General features: G+C 42.2%; 1 long non-coding RNA gene across 1 annotated transcript in view; it reads left to right on the top strand.

The window, feature by feature from the left end:
- LOC144579256 (uncharacterized) overlaps positions 1–19,778 on the top strand; it is a 52,157-nt gene extending 32,379 nt beyond the window's left edge. Inside the window, exon 2 of the long non-coding RNA XR_013526466.1 lies at positions 18,413–19,778. This is a non-coding gene — a long non-coding RNA (uncharacterized LOC144579256). The remainder of the gene's footprint in view (positions 1–18,412) is intronic.
- Positions 19,779–20,515: the final 737 nt, after the last annotated feature.

Raw genomic sequence — 20,515 nt, 5'->3', positions numbered from 1 at the left:
CCCAAGAAAGCAATATTTGGGAGCCCCAAAAAAGGCAGAAATTAAAAATCAATCCTTATATGCCAAGCACTGTCCTAGCTACTTGTGATGCATCGGTGAACAAAATGGCAAAAATATCTGCCATTTAGAGCTTATACATACTAGAAGGAAGCCTCTTCTGAGAAATCATGCATTCTCTGGGTAGAAACTTTCTTTCTAGAAAGATTTTATAAGACTGAAAACAGTACTTTAAGGAAATTCAGTGGATCTAGAGAGGATTCCTGGCGTAGGTGTTGGGAGTCCCACAGTAAAGACTTCCTTTTACTGGGATATCTAGTTATGCCAGTGAAGTGATTAACAAGTCTAGGAAGAAACTATTATTAGGTTGGTGCAAAAGTAATTGCAGTTTTTGGCTATTAAATACAGGCAATCCACCTGCCTCAGCCTCCCAAAGTGCCAGGATTACAGCTGTCAGCCAGCCTGCCCAGGCTGCTGTATTTTTTTAAATCCTAGGATGGAATGTATATACACTGTAACAAAAGAATATCACTGTATTGAAAATGTATAAAATAACCTCCCTAAAGGGAATGAGTGAGAAAGGTGCTGACCTAACGTAGCTTTGGATGTGAGGGAAGTCTAGAAGACTAAAGGCAGAAGGTGCTGTCCGTAAGCACTGTGCTCTGCTGGCAAGTTGTTTCCCACCGATTCAATTTAGTGTTGAAACCGTTATACATGTATACTGGAATCGAACAACTGAGCCAATAGATAGTGGGTTGTAGGAGCCAGGTTTCTCACTGTTAGAGTAAGAGTTTACAGACGAGCACAGGGAAAAGCTAGAAGGATCTGTGTGATAATGAATTAGAACTGGAGTCATCAGTATAAACTCATGTTTAGTTTAATATAGAGACAGATGGTTACATATAGACATATTTATAGCTATATCTCTGTACTGTTTGGTATATACACATGTATTTCCCTGATCAATCAACTGAGAGAGCCTGGAAGCAATGACACCTCAGTAACAATGAGCATATCTAGGGCCCAGCTCTCAATTTCCAGTATCATTCTCCAATAAAAGTAACCAGGGGCCTTAGAGAAATGGCTGATTTTAGGGTTGGTGAAGAAAAGATACAAGATGAGCCGAAAGCATTCTGTAGTGATAGAAAATAAGACAGTACTTTAAAAAAGGCAATAACAGGATGTGTCAAAGGAACACAGAAGCCAACGGAAAGAGCTACCAATTGCCAGAGCTGGAACAATTTTCTGAAAATAAAACATACATGTAGCATTGTATTATACCCTAAATTATAAAAAAAAATCCATACTGATTTTTAAAAAGGTTAAATAAGTAAATGGGGAGAAGAGACAGATCTTCCTGCAGAAGAATTAAGCAAATTCTCAGGACTTTATATCCTAAGATTCTGAATTAGCATGTCCAACGTTATTCCCAGAAATCTGCAGCTTTACAAAACTCAAGTGATTCTGGTGTAGATGGTTTCCAATCATACTCTGAGAGACACATCTCTTCCTAGGGTGTCTTATTTGAAAATGCTGTCAAGTACATGACACAGCTGAGAACTGGTTGGGGTCATTGGGCTCCAGTAATCTGCACTGAAAGTGTGACTCTGGCCATCAGTATAGCCTGTGATAAGAATCCTACCATGATAAAGAAAAAATACGACAGGACCCTGGACATGGAGAAGAACAGCATCAGTGAAGAATCCAACACTGCTAACTCATTTATTCACTCATTCATTCATTTTATTTCATCTTTAAGGACTTGTTTGCTTGAGGTACTGTCTAGATGCTGGAACTAAAAATGGTGAGCAGGATATCCCTACCCTTGAGGAAATGGTAGTCCAGTCAGAAATACAGATGTCAATCCAAGTTTCACACAAGCACATGTACAAAAACCCCCAGGACAAATGCTATGAAGGAGAGGTGCCCAGCACTCAAGGGCTTTCACTGGGGATGGACGTGACTCTTGAACTGAGATTTAGGTAATTAACTAGCTCAAAGGTGGGAAGAGTCACTTTCTGCTCTCATTTGAGGTCATAATCAGTTTCGGTTACTAATGTTAGAACAAGCAAAAAAGAAAAAAGGCAGAGCAATGAGGATCTTTTGGGGAAGGCTGTGTCTCTGTATCTGGAAGACTAATTTCTCTCAGACATCTTATCTGTGCACCTTTTCAGTCATGCTCTCCTTCCACATGAGAGGAAAAGCGTCACTGCCCCAGAGGCACAGAGAGCTCAAGACACAATCTTTCCTTCCTGCCCCCATTCTCTGGCATACACAAAGCCAATTTCCAGTCATGACAAATGAAACAAATTATTCATGACAGGCTATTTTCAAGATAAAGCTTTGGGCATACCCAGAGCAGTCCATCACTCTGAACTCCTTCTCTGGAAATTTAAGAAGTAAAGCTGCCTACTGGTCCTAGACAGCCCAGAGCACTGCTTGGACCCTGTTTGCTCTCTCATACAATAGCCATCCTCATCCCCATCTTTATACCATTTCTACCAGAAGAGAATAGCCCAAAAAGTAAAGTTTTGTTTTTGTTTTCTCAAGGCAGCGTCAAGTGGTGCAATCAAGGCTCACTGCGGCCTTGACCTCATATGCTCAAGCGATCTTTCCACCTCAGCTTCTTGAGTAGGTACTGACTGCAGGCATGCACCACCATGCCCAGCTTTTTTTTTTTTTTTTTTTTTTTTTTTAGAGACAGGGTCTCATTATGTTGCCTAGGCTGGTTTTGAAATCCTGAGCTCAAGTGATCTTCCCACCTCAGCCTCCCAAAGTGATAAGATTACAAGTGTGAGCCACTGCAACCAGCCAAAAAAGGGAGGAAGAGGTAAGGTTTCTTATTCCTCTTTCCTCATTTACCCATGGTTGTGGTCAGTCTACAATCTCCACCAAGGAAGAATTAGGAGATGGGAGAGTCATGAGCTCTTCTCAGTATTTCAAAACTTCAGGAAAAATTAGATAGTTAACCACATCAAGCCCTTCTCTTTTATTGGGTTGCGTACAAGGAATAAATAAATAAAGCCTTCTCAGTTATCCTAGGATCAAGTCTCTGCTTTTCAGTGGAATCACCTCAACTTTATGTTGCAGTATGATGATCTTGCACTGACCAGATATCACAACTGACCACTGAATGTTTTCAACACATGGTTTAAAAAATAAATTCTTGCATAGTAGATAGAGTTTGCCAATAAATCTATAAAAATTTACTGTGGTGTTGGAGGGGTGAAAGTGTAACTAAAGAGGTTCTCAGTAGTGCAAAGACTGGGAACACTGGTGTAGCAGAGAACTGGCTTCAAATCCTGGCTTCATCTCTTCTAGCTCTGTGGACTAGCTTACCTTAACTTTTCAAATCCAGATTCTTCCTGTTATAAAGTGAGATAATATCAGCCTCTCTGGGCAGTTTGGAGAATCAGAGGTATAGCAAATAGTGTAGCACCTGATGCAGTGGATTGTCCTCCACCCAGGTGAAGTTCTAATGAGGATGATGGTGGTGATGATGATGATGGTAATAATGGTGATGCGGATGATAGTGATGGTGATACTAACGATGATAATGATGATGATAATGGTGATAGTGATGGTGACAATGATGATGATGACAGTGATGATGACAATGAAGACTTCTCACCCACAGAGACTGGCTCAATTGGTTTGCCATAAGGTCGGGCATAGTACTATTTTAAAGCTTCCCAGATGACTAATGTGCAGTCTGGATTGACACCCACTGTCCTAGTCCAGCAGACCTCAAACTCTTTGATCTCAGGACTCCTTTATACTCTTAAAAATTAGTGAGAACACCAAAGAAGTTTGTTTTAAACACAAAAACATATACATATCCCTTCAGCCATTAGATTGATGACATTATCACATTATGTAGCCCCTAAAAAACTCCACTGGACACTAGTAAAAAGAAATGAGAGGGCAGCCTGGCCAACAAGACGAAACCTGTCTCTACTAAAAATACAAAAACTAGCCAGGAATGATGGTGCACACTTGTAATCAGCTAATCAGGAAGTTGGGGCATGAGAATTGTTTGAACCCTGGAGGCGCAGGTTGCAGTGAGCCAAGGTTGCACCACTGCACATGAGCATGGGTGACAGAGCAAGACTGTCTCAAAAAAAAAATGAGAGGGAAAAAAAATTATGTCTTGTACTGTTATGAAAGTTGTTTTGGCTTCATGGACCTCCTGATGCTACCTTAGGCTAGTTTTCCACACCACAGTATTGCTCTCTGTGCGCCTCTACCTCCAGCACTGCATACACACCCACAGACTGTCAGTCTCCCTCCCTGGCATCTCTGCCACACCTAGAGGAGGAGTCATACCATTGGCTTTGAGGCAATACAAGACAATCAAATCCCACATAGCCTGATACTAAATGATCATTAAAAAGGGGTCAAGACCAAAAGTTGCCACAGCTCTCGCTGCCTAAAATGAAACATTATAGATTTGTGAGATTAATTAATAGAATAAACAAGACTGCAAAATCTGCACTGGCAAATGAACCCTCAGGCCTTTTGAAAACAGAGGAGTTGCTGAGCAAAACTAATTGCTTGACCAATCACACATCACCTTGACGACTGACAGTGACACTTGGCTGATCTAGCTGAGTATTGATTGTCCAAACTGGTGGCCATTGAGAAAGATTAGTTCCACATACAAGTTCACGTGTCCACACAATGTTATATTTCAAAATATAAATTAGTTTTCAACATTAAAATCAGGACATTTCACATAAACACCTGGATTTCTGGCTTTTTTGAAACAGAAGAAAATCTGGCAATACTCATGCTTTGTTTCCTCAGTGGGATGAAGCAGAGTGTAAGTGCTGCCTTCAGATGGCACTTGGGTCTCCTTTTTTACTGCAGCCTACTTCTCTCACCTGCATTATATTTAGTATTATATATGCAAGAAGATAACATTATCACTTTTGCTTAAGAAAATCATGGATCTTGAAGGCCTCTCCTTTCTTTAAGCCATATCAGTAAGGTTAGACTCACTTCATGTATTCAGAGGTCAGTCTTACTATAACCTCTACTATACAGAACTTCCTCTGGGATCTGAAAAGCCATGAAGCCAGGAAGCCAAGAGAGCAGGCACAATGTCCATGAAATGTCTTCTGAACAAAGGCATTGCACTTGGCTGATTCTATTTTATACACAACTCTAAAATGTCTTATCATATTCTGCAGGCCAAAGAGGAAAATAATTAGACACAGAAAAAAGAATCCCAGCTTGCAAACATAAGGGGAAATCCCCCACATCACCCCACATCTCCCTCCCACAAAACACCATAACTCAATGCAAGGAATTTTTAAAAATCAAGATTAAAGCCCAAATATTCCTCCAGGACAAGGAACAAGGCAAGGATCTCTGCTTTTGCCAATGCTATTTGACATAGAAGTTCTAGCCACTGCAATAAGTCAAGAAAAAAGAACAGACATATAGACTGAAAAGAAAGAAATAAAGCTGTATCTGTTCACAGACAACATGATCGTCTATATAGAAAAATCTCAAGGAATCTACAAGAAAAATGTAAAAATCTCCTAGAACTAATAAGTGAGTTCAATAATGTTACAAGATACAGGAACAAAGATTGGCACACAAAAATTCATTGCTTTTCTATACACTGAAAATGAACTAGTGGAATAAAAAACACAAAATCATTTACAATTGTTCCCAAGAAAGTGAAATGCTTAAGCATAAATTCAACAAAACATATACAGAATCTTTAGGGTGAAAATTTTTAAAAACTAATGATATAAATTAAAGAAGACCTAAATGCTTGCAGAGCGATGCTATGTTCATAGATTAAAAGAATCAACTGAGTAAAGACATCGGTTCTTCTTAAATTAATATGTAGGCATAATGCAATTGTTACCAAAATCTTCATAAGGTTTTCTGTAGACATAGATGAAGTTATTTTAAAATTTATATGGAAAGGCCCTAGAATATCCAAAATTTTTTTGAAAAAGAATAACGTAGGAAAAACACTTTTTCTAATGCTAAGGCTTATTATATGGCTGCAATAATCAAGACAACATGGCATTGGTGGAGGAACTGATGCATTTTTTTAAAATTACAGGATAAAGAGCCCAGAAATAGACCACACAAATATGTCCAATTAATTTCTGACAAAGGAGCAAAGGCAATTCAATGGAGGAAGGATAACCTTTTCAAAAAAAGGGAACTGGAGCAATTAAACAAACCTATGTAGTCTTAAAAAATGACCCTAAACCTAAACATCAACCTATATACAAAAGTTAATTAACAATGGATCATGGACTCTAATGTAAAACATGAAACTCTAAAATTCTAAAAAAAATCGGAGAAAATCTTTGGTACCTATGACTAGGCATAGTTCTTGGGCTTAACACTACAAGTGTGATCTATAAGAGGAAAAACGAATCATTTGGACCTTATGAAAATCAAAATATTTGCTCTCCAAAAGACCCTGTTAAGAGGATGAAAAATAAATTACAGACTGAGGTTTGTAAATCAGATATCTGACAATGGACTTGTATCTAAAATATATAAAGAACTCTCAAAACTCAACATTTAAAAAAATCTGATTAGAAAATGCATGAACATTTTACCAAAGGGGTCATATAGATAGGAAATAAAGCACTTGAAAAGATGCTCAGCCTCACTAGCATTAGAAAAATGCAAATTAAAACCACAATAATGTATCACTACATACATATAAGAGTGGCTAAAATGAAAAAATAGTGATAACACAAACTGTTAGTGAAGATGTGGAGAAACACTCATACATTTCTGGTAGAAATGTAAAATGGCATAGCCACTGTAGAAAATTATTTGGCATTTCCTTTTAAAACTAAAAATCAATCTACCAAACAACCCAGCAATTTTATTATTGGGCATATATCCCTGAGAAATGAAGATTTATTATCACAAAAAGTTCTGTACGCAAATGTTTTATGGTTACTTTATTCATAATAGCCAAAACCTGGAAACTATCCAAATGTCCTTCATTGGGCAAAGGATTAAACAAACTGTGATACATCCATACCTTGGAATACTACTCGGCAATAATAAGAAAAGAATTGCTGCTGCACACAAGTCGAATCAAATCCAAGAAAATTGTGCTGAGTGAAAATCTAAAAAGCCAATCTCAAAAAGACACATACTTCATGATTCCATTTGTATAACATTAATTAACATAATTATACAGATGGAGAACAGTGGTTGCCAGGAATCAGAGAGTGAAGACAGTGGGGTGGGCTTAGGGTTTGGGGATGAAGAGGGTACAGCTGTAAAGTATAGCAAGAGAGAGTCTTGTGGTGAGGGCACAGTTAAGTATTGTGATTGTGATGGTTACACCAAGCTACACACATAATAAAATTGCATAGAGCTACACACATGCACACAAATGAGTGGAAGTATAACTGGCAAAATCTGAGTAAGCTATGTGGACAGTGGTGATGTCAATTTCCCAGTTTTGGTAGTGTATTATAATGTAAGATGTTAACATTGGAAGAAGCTGGGTGAAGGAGGACTCAGGAACTCTCTGGACATTTCTTCGTACTTTCCTGTGAATCCATAATTATTTCCAAATAGATATTTTCTAAAGCTTAAATCATTTTAACTTTAAAATGTCCCTGTTACTGCTGAAACTCACATCTCAATACACGGATCAAGAACAGCACTAATGGTCCCTGGCCTCCAGGAATTTGCAATTCCTGCTGACTTTTCTTTGAAACCTTGGCCAAGTCACTTCTCTTCTCTGGTTCTCAATTTTTCATCTTCAAAATGAAGATTGAATGACTATTAAAATCTCTTCCAATTCTTAAGATGAAGGGCCCCAAAGGAACTGAGGAGGATGCTATGTAATGTAAATATGGGTTTTTACTCCATCAACCAGCCAAGGCAGAGGACAAACACCAAGACATGGCAACCGAGGAGGCCATGTGTAAACAAAGACCATTAGACATATGCTCTGGGCTTTGCAGCCCAACTGGTGTAGTCAGTTGGTGGGGTTTGAAGAAAATGGGGGCTTCCCAGAACCATGTTGAATAGAGATAAGCAGGGAAGAATGAGGAATACATGGGGGCAGTGCCAGTCTCAGACCAAGGCGGCCACACCCACATGTGTTTATGAAAGACTGACAGCCCTGCAAGCTGAATGCCACCCTGCCCTCTCCAGTCCCCACCAGCCAGTAAAATTTGGGAGTGGTCTTAACTGATCTCAGCTGAGGCCCAGGCACTGGCACACTCAGTGCATCTCATCTAGTACTACAGCTTCAAACCACCTATTAACTAATCCTTTTACACATCTGCCTCTTTAGTCCTTACCTCTCATGTGGAATTGAGACTTATCTAACTGCCAACTTGACATTGTCACTTAGCATCTCTTCTTCAAACAGCCAAAGCCAAACTTTTGTCTCTCTACACACCAAACCTACTTCCCTTCTAGTTAGTTTTCCTTCTCGGGAGCCAGCCACCTCTCCACAATCAATTAACCAGTTCTGTTGGCCCCACCTCCAAGAAACATTCCAAATCTGTTCACTTCCCTCCTTGCCCTCTGCTTCCACCCAGCTCCAAGCCACCGTCTCTTCTTCTGTGGACCTCACTGAGTACCCTGCCTCAACCCTGCCCAGAATAAAATGGCCCTTCTACAGTGTCAGTTAGATCCTGTCATTCCCCAGCCTAAACCTTTAATGGCCCCCATCTTAGTTAAAATAAAATTCCTCACCCTGGTTGACAAGGTCCCATCTCAGTCTTGTACTCACACCCTCCACTCTCAGTCTTGCACTCACCCTGCCGCATGCACAGGACTGCCTCAGGTTCCTTCTTAGGTTTCTCTGACAACTCAGGGCCTTTGCATATGCTACGGCCTCTACCTGGCTCCTCCCCAGGTCTTTTCATGCCTAGCTGCTTCCCATCAGCACCCCTCAAAGACCTTCTCTGCCCCACCTCTCCAGGTTCCACACCTGCCACCTTCCCCCAATCACATAACAGTTTCTTCACAGAGTGAGTTACCATCCCAGCATTTTCCTAACTTATTTTTGGGACTGGTCTGTTGCCTGTCTCCACGAGAACATAAGCTAGATGTGAGCAGAAGCCTTGTCTATCTTGTCACCCCAGTGGCTGTGACATAACCTGATACACACTAGATGCTCAGTAATACATGTTTGATGAATGAAGTACTGGTAGCACCACTGTGTTTCCCTAGCTGTGTAAATATGTCTGGCATGGTTTCCTAAGAACCTACAGCTCTCCCACCATGACTGCTGTTCTACAGTTCTGATTTGCTAGACTGGAATCCTAACCTTTACCCTTACCCTTAGTCTCTTCCCCCTGGAGGCTAAATCCTAGTCCCTAAACCCCCACCAATTGCTAAGACCCAGCTTCCAACCAGACAGGCCTATGCTGAGACCTCAACACCACCCTTCTGTGGTCTCATCCTTAGCTCATCCTTCAGGGCCCAGCTTAAATGTCTCTTCTCCAAGGAAGGCTATCTCCTTCTGCCCCTCAGCACCCTCCACAGCCACCTCTATGCCTCCATCCCTGCCTCCCCAACCTTGCAGAGAAGAAGAAGTTGCTAATCTGCTGTGTCGACATCTGCTGGGCTGCCTTCGACCGGGGAGCAGGCTGGTGGTGTGCTGAGAGCCCGTGGCTGTGCCCACGTCCATGCTCACATCCTGAGCCCTGGTGGATTAGGCAACCTTTCCCTTATTGCAGCACTCAGAGGAAGGATGTGCTTCTTAGACAGATCTGGCCAACCTCTCCCTTGTGAGAGAGGGCCCAGCCATCCTCCTGCCCTCTTTCTTCCTCCTGCCCCCGAGTAGTAAAGGCACCTAGTTAGAGCCTTCCAGAAAGAGACAACCATCTACCACACTTTCCCAGTTCTAACCATCATCCACATGGCTGGCTGCACAGGTAAATGCAGTCTATTTCACATACTCAACCATCTAGTATCAGATGGGAGGACACTAGAGTGACACTGTTCTCCAGCCTTGAGCCCAACCATGGGCCCCACCCAACCCAGATACCAGAGAGGCCCTGTACTAGGATGCTATTGGATGCTTGTCCAGTCATGTACAAAGTTAGCCCTTTGGTATATAGAGTTGACTATGTACAGCTTCCTCTATGGGGAACCCAAGAGGGAAGAGGAGATGCATAGTAGGATTTAGATGCAAATCCTCTGCTGAGTGCCCTGCACTACATTCAGTGAGTAGCACGTGGTAGGTGCTTGATAACGATTGATTGATGGATTTAGTACAGGTAGAGAGTACAACACAATCTAAGATCCCAGGGGTGGGGAGACCACACTCTTGGTTAGAGAGAGTGGACCGTGTGGCTGGGAGAGTCCCACACAGCACTCTAACGACAGTGCAGAAAGTCACTGTGGGAAATCTAGAGGTTTCTAGAGGTTGCTATTTCATCATAGCACCGTGCAGGCCAGCCCTTCCTGCTCCACTGACTGCCGGGAAAAGCTTTCTCTTTTCCTCCTAGCCAGGCAGCTCTCGAAGTGCTCCACTGTCTCACCTCCACCCAGACGTCTAGGCGTGGAGGATACTTGCTGACTGCTTGTCTGCCGACTCATCCCTTGATCTCACTTGGGAAACCTGCCACCAACTGGCCTCTTTCCAAGCATCAACCTCCTCATTTTCTTAATCCCTTACGTGTGATCTCACCTCTACACAGTGGCTTGCCTCAAGGCCGAATTCCAATATGAATAAAAATGACTCTTTTGTCATTTTCCAATCTTCCTTTTAAAATATTATTTTATAATTCTTTTTAGGAAGATCACCTCAATGAAGACTACTTTTACCTAAGAAATGTTAAAATATAAAGACAAGGCTGTAATCGGGGGATTCCTGTCAAAATGACTTGCTGACACAAGTCAGACAACAGGCTAAAAATGTGTGAAGAGTGGTTGCCTTTGAAAGGTGGAGTTGGTGATGATTTTCTTCCATTTTTCCATGCTTTCCAATTCTCTACAAATGGTTTATATTACCTTGTTACCAGGACCTCTGATAACCTGCCCCCACCAAGTAATGACTTAGCTGGGAGAGTCAGCTTAATGGGAGGTGAAAGGAACCAGGCAATACACTGTTCCCACAGCCACCTGTTGGGTACAGAGACGTAAGCTTCTCTGGGTGTGGGAGGAAAGAGAAAGAAGAGAGAAACTCCAAGATCCAAGAGATCCAACAGGAAGGCTGGAGTCTGAGGACCCAGAAGCTGAATGGCACAGTTACCACTATTGTGCTGAGGTTCTGTGGCCTTTGGGCCTCTTGACAACTGGGCAAACACCCACAGAAAACTATCTCTAGACCCTACCTGGGGGAGGGTAAAGTGCTTAAGATCGTTTATAGGACAGCCACCTGGGCCTCCAGTGGCTTCATCCAGATGGTCTTCATTTAGCACATGCCAGGTGCTAAGCTGGATGCCGAAGATACAACGGGGAACCCATCCACCATGGCTCTGTTCTTGTGACGTTCACATCTAGGGAAAGCCAGCAAAGGGGAGAAATAGAGGAGACCATGTTAGGCAGAGAAAATACCCAAGGGCAAGGGAGAAGCCAGCCTATTCTGAGCACACACATTGGTTCCATCTGGCTAGGCCTCAGTGCCAGGTTGGACTGGAGGTGGAGCTGAGGAGCTGTCACAGAGCATTCTGGACACAAATGTCAGAGTCCCTCTAGGTCAGGGTCCTTAGGCATGGCAGCATTGCTTCAAGTTTTTTATTTTGTGATGTTTCCATTCATGGCAATGTGGAAGATGGGTCCTGGCAGAGAAGGGCTGGGCTGGGAGACAAGTTAGGAGACTGAGCTGTGAGCCAAGGAAAATGAGGACTACCTGAACCCCAGGGCAGGTGCAGCGCCCAGATAGAAGTTTTATGAGGTTTTAAGTAGGAAGAATCAAAGCAGCTGGTATAGATCTTTTATTACATATAAACTGGAATATGGCATCTGCTCCAGGACAGAAGAGTAGGCAGAAAACAAAACAAGATGGAAATGGAATTGGAACAAACCTGTGAGGAATGTGAAGTTAGGAGCAGAGAGTCCAACACTGACTGCAATCATGAAAATGTAAAACAAACAAAAATTTGCTAGGCGTGCTTACTTAGAAAGAATTAGCTGTCATATTAAGTTCACTAATGCTATGGCTTGAATGTGTCCCAAATTCATCTGATGTGTTGGAAATTGAATCCCCAATGCAACAGTGTTAAGAGATGGGACCTTTAAAAGGTGATTAGGTCATGCGGGTTCTGCCCTCATAAATGGATTAATACTATTATCATAGAAGTAGGTTCCTGACAAAAGGAGGACCTCTGGCCCCTCTTCCAGCCCTCTTGTGCATGCTCTTGCCCTTCCACCTTCTGCCATGAGATGACGCAGCAAGAAGGACCTCACAGGATGCAGCTCCTTGATCTTGGACTTTCCAGCCTCCAGAACTGTGAGCCAAACAAATTTCTATTTATAAATTGCCCCATCTCAGGTATTCTGTTATAGAAGCACAAAATGGACTAAGATAATTAGATTCTCATTTTTATCAAACTGTTGAAGTGAAAGATAAAAATTGAATAAAGAAACTAAAAGGGTCAGGCACAGTGGCTCATGCCTATGATCCCAGCACCTTGGGAGGCCAAGGAGGGTGGATTGCTTGAGCTCAGGAGTTCAAGACCAGCCTGGGCAACACAGTGAAACACTGTCTCTACTAAAATACAAAAAAATAGCCAAGCATAGTGGTGTGTGTCTATAGTCTCAGCTACTTGGGAGGCTGAGGCAGGAGAACCCCTTGAACCCAGGAGGTGGAGGTTGCAGTGAGCTGAGATTTTGCCAGCGCACTCCAGCCTGGGTGACAAAGTGAGACTCTGTCTCCAAAAAAGAAAGAAAAAAAGAAAGAAATTAAGAGCAGGGATTAATCCCAAATATCCCACCATGGAGACACATTAATGTTTGCTTGGTCACTCCTCTAGCATAGTGTGTGGAATGTCTTCAAGGACCCTCTGTTGTAAATACAAGGACCAGCCCTACTGGGCTCAATACATCCCGCAGGCTTTGTAGATCCCTGCTCTGTTGCCATATCTGAGGATTTGGAGACCAAATCCAAATACTTAAAAGAGAAACACTCGCAAACATGCAAATCAGAGCAGAAAAGAAACTTCTAAAAAGCTCTGAAATTATGAGAGAAGACAATGGGGACCTGACGGTGGTGGAATTTTCTCTCTATGCATCTGTTTTCAGGGCTCGCTTTCTCAATAAACCTTAAATTTCTTTTAAAATTAGGGAATAAAATAAGGGAAAAAGCAAACATTACATTTAAGAGAAATCATTTTCATAAAGAAGGGGAGATTTCCAGGGTATTTTTGCTTCCATGTTTTGCTTCCATGAATTTGTGTCTAACAGAAGATGCAGCAAAACAATTATTGCAAAATCAAGAAAATCCACTTCACAACATCCCTTGGTTTCCCAGGCCACTGTCACAACTGAAAACACATATTGTGGTTAATTGTGTGTCACAAATTAGAATGACAAGGCAAGAAAAAAACCTCTCTGATTAACTAATAGCAGCCAACACAGACAGCCCATGTGGCTCGACAGTGCCACTTTATAAAAGGCAGAAGAAGCAAACTGCTTCTGTGACCAAACAGGAAGAGCCTCTGCCCTTAATGAATAAATAATGTTTAAATTATTCTCCATTTGCAGAGCATTTTCCCACTCACTATCTATCTCATCTGACCAGGTATTATTATATCTGACCCAGAACTTGTATACAAAATTAAAAAATAAATAAATATTGGCTGGTGCAGTGGCTCACGCCTGTAATCCCAGTAATTTGGGAGGCAGAGGCGGGTGGATTGCTTGAGGTCAGGAGTTTCAGACCAGCCTGGCCAACATGGTGAAACCCCATCTCTACTGAAAATATAAAAAATCACTGGGTGTGGTGGCACACACCTGTAATCCCAGCTACTCAGGAAGCTGAGGCAGGAGAATCACTTGAACCTCGGAGCTGGAGGTTGCAGTGAGCCGAGATTGCACCACTGCACTCCAGCCTGGGCAACAGAGCAAGACTCTGTCTCAATAAATATATAATTATAAATAAATAAATACGTAACTCTCCCAACACAATAATAAGACAAAACCCCAAATGTTTTAAATGGGCAAAACATTTGAACAGACACTTCACAAAAGAAGATATAGATGGTCAAAAAGTACATGAAAAGTTGTTCGACACCATTAGTCATCAGGGCAAAGAAAACTAGAACCATGGTGAGATTCCTCTGTACACCCACTTAAATGTCTAAATTAAAGAAAACAAGTTTCAGCAAAGCTGTGGAGCAACTAAAATTCCCTTGTATTGCTGGTAGAAAAACAAAGTGGCATCACCTTCGCAGAGAATTTTTTGGCAGCTTCTTACAAAGTTAAACATACACTTATTGATATGACAATTCCATTCCAAAGAAATGAAAACGTAAGTCCACAGAAAGACTTGTACCTCAGCGTTCATGGTAGCTCTATTCATAGTTGCCAAAATTTGGAAACAAATCAAATGTCCATCAGCAATGGAATGGATATACAAATGGTGGTACATATATACAATAGAAAACTAATCTGCAATGGAGAGAAATTAACCACTGACAAACACAAAAACATGGACAAATCTCAAAAACGTTATGCTGAGCAAAAGACACCAGAGACAAAAGACTGCACAGTGCATGATTCCATTCATATGAAATCACAGAAAGGGTCAATTGCAGGTGCAGTGACAAAAAGTAGATCAGTGGTTGCCTGAGGATGGGGTGGAAGGTTGACTACAAAGAGGCATAAGAAAATTTGGGGGTTGATGAGGGGTGACAGAAATATTCCATGACTTGATTTGTGTATTAGTTTCACAAGTTATATATTTGTCACATGAACCCAAAAGTATCTGAGACAGGTCTCAGTCAATTTAGACAGTTTATTTTGCCAAGGTTAAGGGCACATCTGTGACACAGCCTCAGCAGGTCCTGACAACATGTGTGCAAGGTGGTCAGGGTAGAGCTTGCTTTTATACATTTTAGGGAGACATAATACATGTAAGGTTTACATTGGTTCAATCTGAAAAGATGGAGCAACTTGAAGCAGGGAGCTTCCAGGTTACAGGTAGACAATTATCAATAGAAGTGAATGTCTGGGTTATAATAAGCCATTGTGGAAACCAAGGTTTTATCTTGTAGATGAAGCCACCAGGTAGTAAGCTTCAGAGAGAATAGATTGTCAATGTTGTCTATCAGACTTAAGGTCTGTGCTGATGTTAATGTGGGTCAGCTTTTCCTGAATTCCAAAAGGGAGAAGGTTATATAGGGGCATGTCCAACCTTCCCTTCCATCATGGCCTGAACTAGTTTTTTCAGGTTAACTTTGGAATGCCCTTGGCCAAGAGGAGGGGTCCATTCAGATTGTTGGGGGCCTTAGAATTTTATTTCTGGTTTACAATGAAGATTTACCAAGCTGTACACTTAAATGGGTATGTTGTTAAATGTAAACTACACCTCAATAAAGATGATTTTAAAAGAAATTAATGCAGCTAACTGTGACTCCTTTGCATATGTACATACACATGCAAAGAAATGGGTTGAAGCTAGAAGGATACCAATCAAATGATAACATGGTCATCTTGGGGTCAGAGAGTACATTTGGGGATGAAGGGAGCTGTAAAAGCAGACTTGGACCTTTTCTTCTACAAGTACTGTGTCATTTGAATTTTGGAAAGAAAAAAATATCAGAAGTAGGAGAAGGAGCAGGAGGAGAAGATGGAACTTAAGTGATTTGCCCAGGAGCACCTTGAGAGGATGAGATTCAAGTTTAAGTCTAAGTTTTCCAATTCCATGAGTGGGAGTGACCACATCCAAATTGCCAAATTTCATTGAAAACACTTAATGCTGTGGTTTCCAATTCCAATTGTAAAGTAGATATGATGCCATTTTTACCATTACATTCTCAGAAATGAAGAGAGCTCTCTTTCTGCCTCCTCCTCATCTGCTGTGGCTTTGGTGAAATGTGCACTCACAGGCTCACCTGTCTCAATGATCTCCAGTAAATACACATGCACAGAGGCCACAGCTCAGCTCTTCCTGGTCCCACCAGGGTTGATTCTTTGAGAATTCTAGAATGTCACATCCTAGGCCCCCCAAAGAAATCCTGCATCTTACCCCCAGAAATATGAATCATAGTAAATTTCAAATAAATCATTGTTTAATACTCTCAGACTGGGCACATCTAATAACACATTTTCAGTTTTAGAACAGTGCCTGGGGCACATCGGCACTATTTGTGGAAGCAACAAATCGACACAGAGCTGAAACACAAACAAATGCCAAATTGCTTTTATAACACCTGTTTTCCTTTCTATTTCTTTTTTTTTTTTTTTGAGACGGAGTTTCGCTCTTGTTACCCAGGCTGGAGTGCAATGGCGCGATCTCGGCTCACCACAACCTCCGCCTCCTGGGTTCAGGCAATTCTCCTGCCTCAGCCTCCTGAGTAGCTGGGATTACAGGCACGCGCCACCATGCCCAGCTAATTTTTTGTATTTTTTTAGTAGAGACCAGGTTTCACCATGTTGACCAGGATGGTCTCGATTGCTTGACCTCGTGATCCACCCGCCTTGGCCTCCCAAAGTGCTGGGATTACAGGCTTGAGCCACCACGCCCGGCCTCCTTTCTATTTCTTGATTCCGTTTGGTTTGGTTTTGCTTAACTCTACCTCAGAACCTAGTCTGGTAAATTTATAACCCAGAATCTCCCTTGAAATGTGGATATTCACCCAGTAGTGGGCAGGAGAGAGTCTCCTGCCTGGAGGGAGGCCAGCACACTCGTCTGTCAGTCATGGGTCAAGCCAGGGCCACTCTGCTACCTACAGGATTAGCATGGGGCTTTATGAACCACGGCTTTCTAATAAACACAGGATCTGTTTGATAGAGCCTCCAAAACACACCTGCCTAGTGATGAAAACCTTCATGGCAAACACCTTTAGAGATGTTCCCAGCTTAAGGCTCAGAACGCAGACACTTCCCAGGAAAGACATTGTTTCTCAGCCCCTAGGAGCCTTGCTTTGCTTTGCTTACAGACTCACAGTTCTTAAACCACTCTGGAACTAACATAACATCTATCTTCTCTTATCCTCTATTTCAATATAAAGGCCCCTCACTCTTGTTGCTTACTATTGGCTACCTCTCCATGGGGAGAAATGGCTGATTTATGAGTAGCCCAAATCTGGAACAGTGAGCAGGGAAGCATTTAAAATTGGAGAATTTAGGCCAGGCACCGTGGCTCACACCTGTAATCCCAGCACTTTGAGAGGCCAAGGTGGATGGATCGCTTAGGAGTTCGAGACCAAGCCTGGGCAATGTGGTGAAACCTCATCTCTACAAAAAATCCAAAAATTAGCCAGGCATGGAAGCACACATCTATAAGTCCCAGCTACTCAGAAGGCTGAGGTGGCAAGATTGTTTGAGCCCTGAGGTCGAGGCTGCAGTGAGCCGGGATCACACCACTGCACTTCAGCCTGGGCAACAGAGTGAGACCTTGTCTCAAATAAATAAATTAAATTAATTAGAGGATTTAAGGCTTTTCCCTACACACACTTCCTTATTTTCTCTGGCCCTGTCTGACTACTCTCCCTAACTCCCTGCTCCTCTGGTCTCCCAACACAACTCCAGAAAAAAAAAAAAAAATGCTTGGGGACTAAAGGAAAGCCAGGTGACAGTGACAGTGTGACAGATGACAAAGTGCCTCTGCCTGACCAAACCTCAGTCAGGTCCCTGAGCTTTCTCTTAGCCCTATTTGCAGACTTTCTTATAAAAACCAGTTTTACCAAAAACCCTTCTAAGCCAGTTTGTCAAGATCTTCTTACCCTCAATATCCAACTGATCTGATTCTTTATCCCCTACAATTTCCCAGTGATGTCTGATTGCCAGGACTTTCTTCAGCAAGAGTGGTTAGTGGGTTTAGCCAGGACACCCACTCACCCCTGATATGCCTTTGTAGTAATTCTTCATCCATGGGTCCCACCCTGCTCCCAGGCTATACAGTCCCATGTGCCCACCCTGCACTCAGAACTAAGCCCAGTTCTATACTGAGGTCTCGCTTCACCTCTCGCCAGAGTCCTGAATAAAATCGGTTTTCCCATTTAAAAGCTGTACAACTCTGGTTGTTCCTTGACACAGGGTAATTTTTATTCCATGTGATAGTTTGCCTTCCCTCAGCCTACACCCCACAAAACTGCAACTCTATGTACAAGAGCCAGATAGCCCTTTCCAACAGAGAGGAAGAGGCTGCCTTGGTGAAAAGGAAGAGGCTTTGGGAGGAAGGAGAGAGTCCAAAGCTGCCGCTACTCTGGACTGAACTCTGGGAGGGGTGGACGATAAAACTCAGATACATTTAGAGGACTTTGCTTTGCTTCCACAGGGAGCCCAAGGAAGCTCCAAGCCCTCCAGGGACTAAAAACAGCAGAACAACAAGAAACAGCAGCAAAGGTCTGGGCAGAATTATACTATGTGGGCACAGACACATACAGAGTCCCCTGTGGCCCCAGGAGAGTGCATGAGAAGATACGGAGGCTGTTCTGTTCCATTTCTCAGCAGAGAGAGAGGCCCATGGGCCTAAAAGCTAGTCATCAGGACAAGAAGGATGTGAACTGTCCTGCAGCATGAACCACAGGGAGCAAGGCCATCAATCATCAGACATCAGACCGGCCAGACACAGCTCTGCCGTTCCCCAAGACCACCACGGACCCACCGCCCCTCACCAATAGCTCCAGGCTATATAGACCCCTCCACTTCACGGATGTCCTCAAAGGAGAAAGGGAAGGAAAGAAGGGAATCCTGACTTGGCTCAGTTTAAACATAAGATGACTGCAATATTACTGGATTGCTGAAGTTTACCTAAAAGAAACGAGCTTAAGTTTTCTGACACAATGCCAAACAAGAAACAAGGGCTTCAGTTGAGATTAAGGTGAGTTATAGGAAAATGTGCTTCCCTGAGGGACCTGCGAAATGTGTTCACTATGAGAAAATGACCAAAATCCATGTTCTTAGCTATGAGACTCAGGCTGACCCGTTTCTGGAGCCTACACAAAGGGCGGGTAAATCCCCGTTTCAGGCACAGTGATTTAAATGTTTAAAACTAAACAGGTGCGCCTTGGCAATTATGGTAACATTTCACAAGTTTGCATATCTGAGGTGGGTAGTGTAATCCCCATGTTGTAAAGGAGGAAACTGAGGCCAAAAGCACTTAAATGGCCTCTTCAACATGGCCCAATTGGTAGAGAACAGAGATTTAACTGAATCCAGCAATTCTGTACTTAGAACTGGCTCTCTTTATTGTATCTCACTACTACTTTGACATTTGAAACGTTTAACTTTTGTTAACTTTTGTCAATCAAAATTAACAATAATTTTAGGAATAATGACTGCTATGTCATTTAACTTCTTACTGATATTTTCAATATTCCATGCCAGTATAACTTCAACTCCTTAAGAGCTAACCATGGCATCAACTCTCAACAACCATCCTTCCAGAAATATTTTCCCTTTTCTTTTCTTATAGAGTGGCACTGCCCTATATGGTGATCATGTGCCACATTTAACTATTGAGCATTGGAAATTGGCTTGTCAGAATTGAAGTGTAAAGTGTAAAACACACACCAAATTTCAAAGACATGGCACATAATAAACAATGTAAAATATCTCATTAACAACTTCCATATTGACTGTATGTTCAAATGATAACATTTTGAATATATTGGATTAAATACATGGATGATGCACCAACACCCACAGTGCCTTAGTGAGTCTTTGCTTCATATTCTTGCACTTCTGACATGGAAATAACATTGGCATCTAAGAACCTATTAATGTCGTCGTTAAGTTCTTGGAAACCACCATTTTAAACAAAATGACGTAAAACAAAACAAATAACATTGAACAAAATGACATTATTCGAGGACCTGCTGCACATTGTTTCACTTAGAGTCAGTTTCCAAGAACCTAAAGAGCAAGTTACTTCGCTCCTCTAAGCCTTATTCATGCCCCTGCAAAGAGGGAAGGATGATAATCACCAGTGCTTAGTGATGCCGTAAGGAGAAAATAAAATAATAAATATGAAATAGCTGATAGCGTGCTTGTCACACAGAAGATGTGTGATCCACAGTAACTGCTATTGTCTGCTTCACGTCACCAGTCAGTCCAGGGAGGCCTTTAATGGGCATGGCGCAGCATTTACACGTTGGACATGGGTGAAGGGAAAGGCTAGGTTCATCTGAATACAACAGGATGCTTGTGATGTTTTGAGGAGGAATCAAGGACTAGTTATCCATAGCTATAACATGTATGAATCAAATGAGATAAGGCATACGAAAAACTTTGTCAGTAGTAAAGCATTATGAAATGCAAAGACCAGCTGTGAGTGGTGGTGAGTCAGACCCAGCTTCCCTTCGTGCCTGGCTGAGTGGTTCTGGGCAAGTCACACCATCTGTCTTGATGCCCTTCCCGGTCTATAGAGAGGGAGCAA

The sequence above is a fragment of the Callithrix jacchus genome, chromosome 14 (genome assembly GCF_049354715.1).
Source record: "Callithrix jacchus isolate 240 chromosome 14, calJac240_pri, whole genome shotgun sequence".
Classification (NCBI taxonomy): Eukaryota; Metazoa; Chordata; class Mammalia; order Primates; family Cebidae; genus Callithrix; species Callithrix jacchus.
The sequence above is the reverse complement of the archived record's forward strand: the minus strand, read 5'-3'. Positions and strand labels throughout refer to the sequence as shown.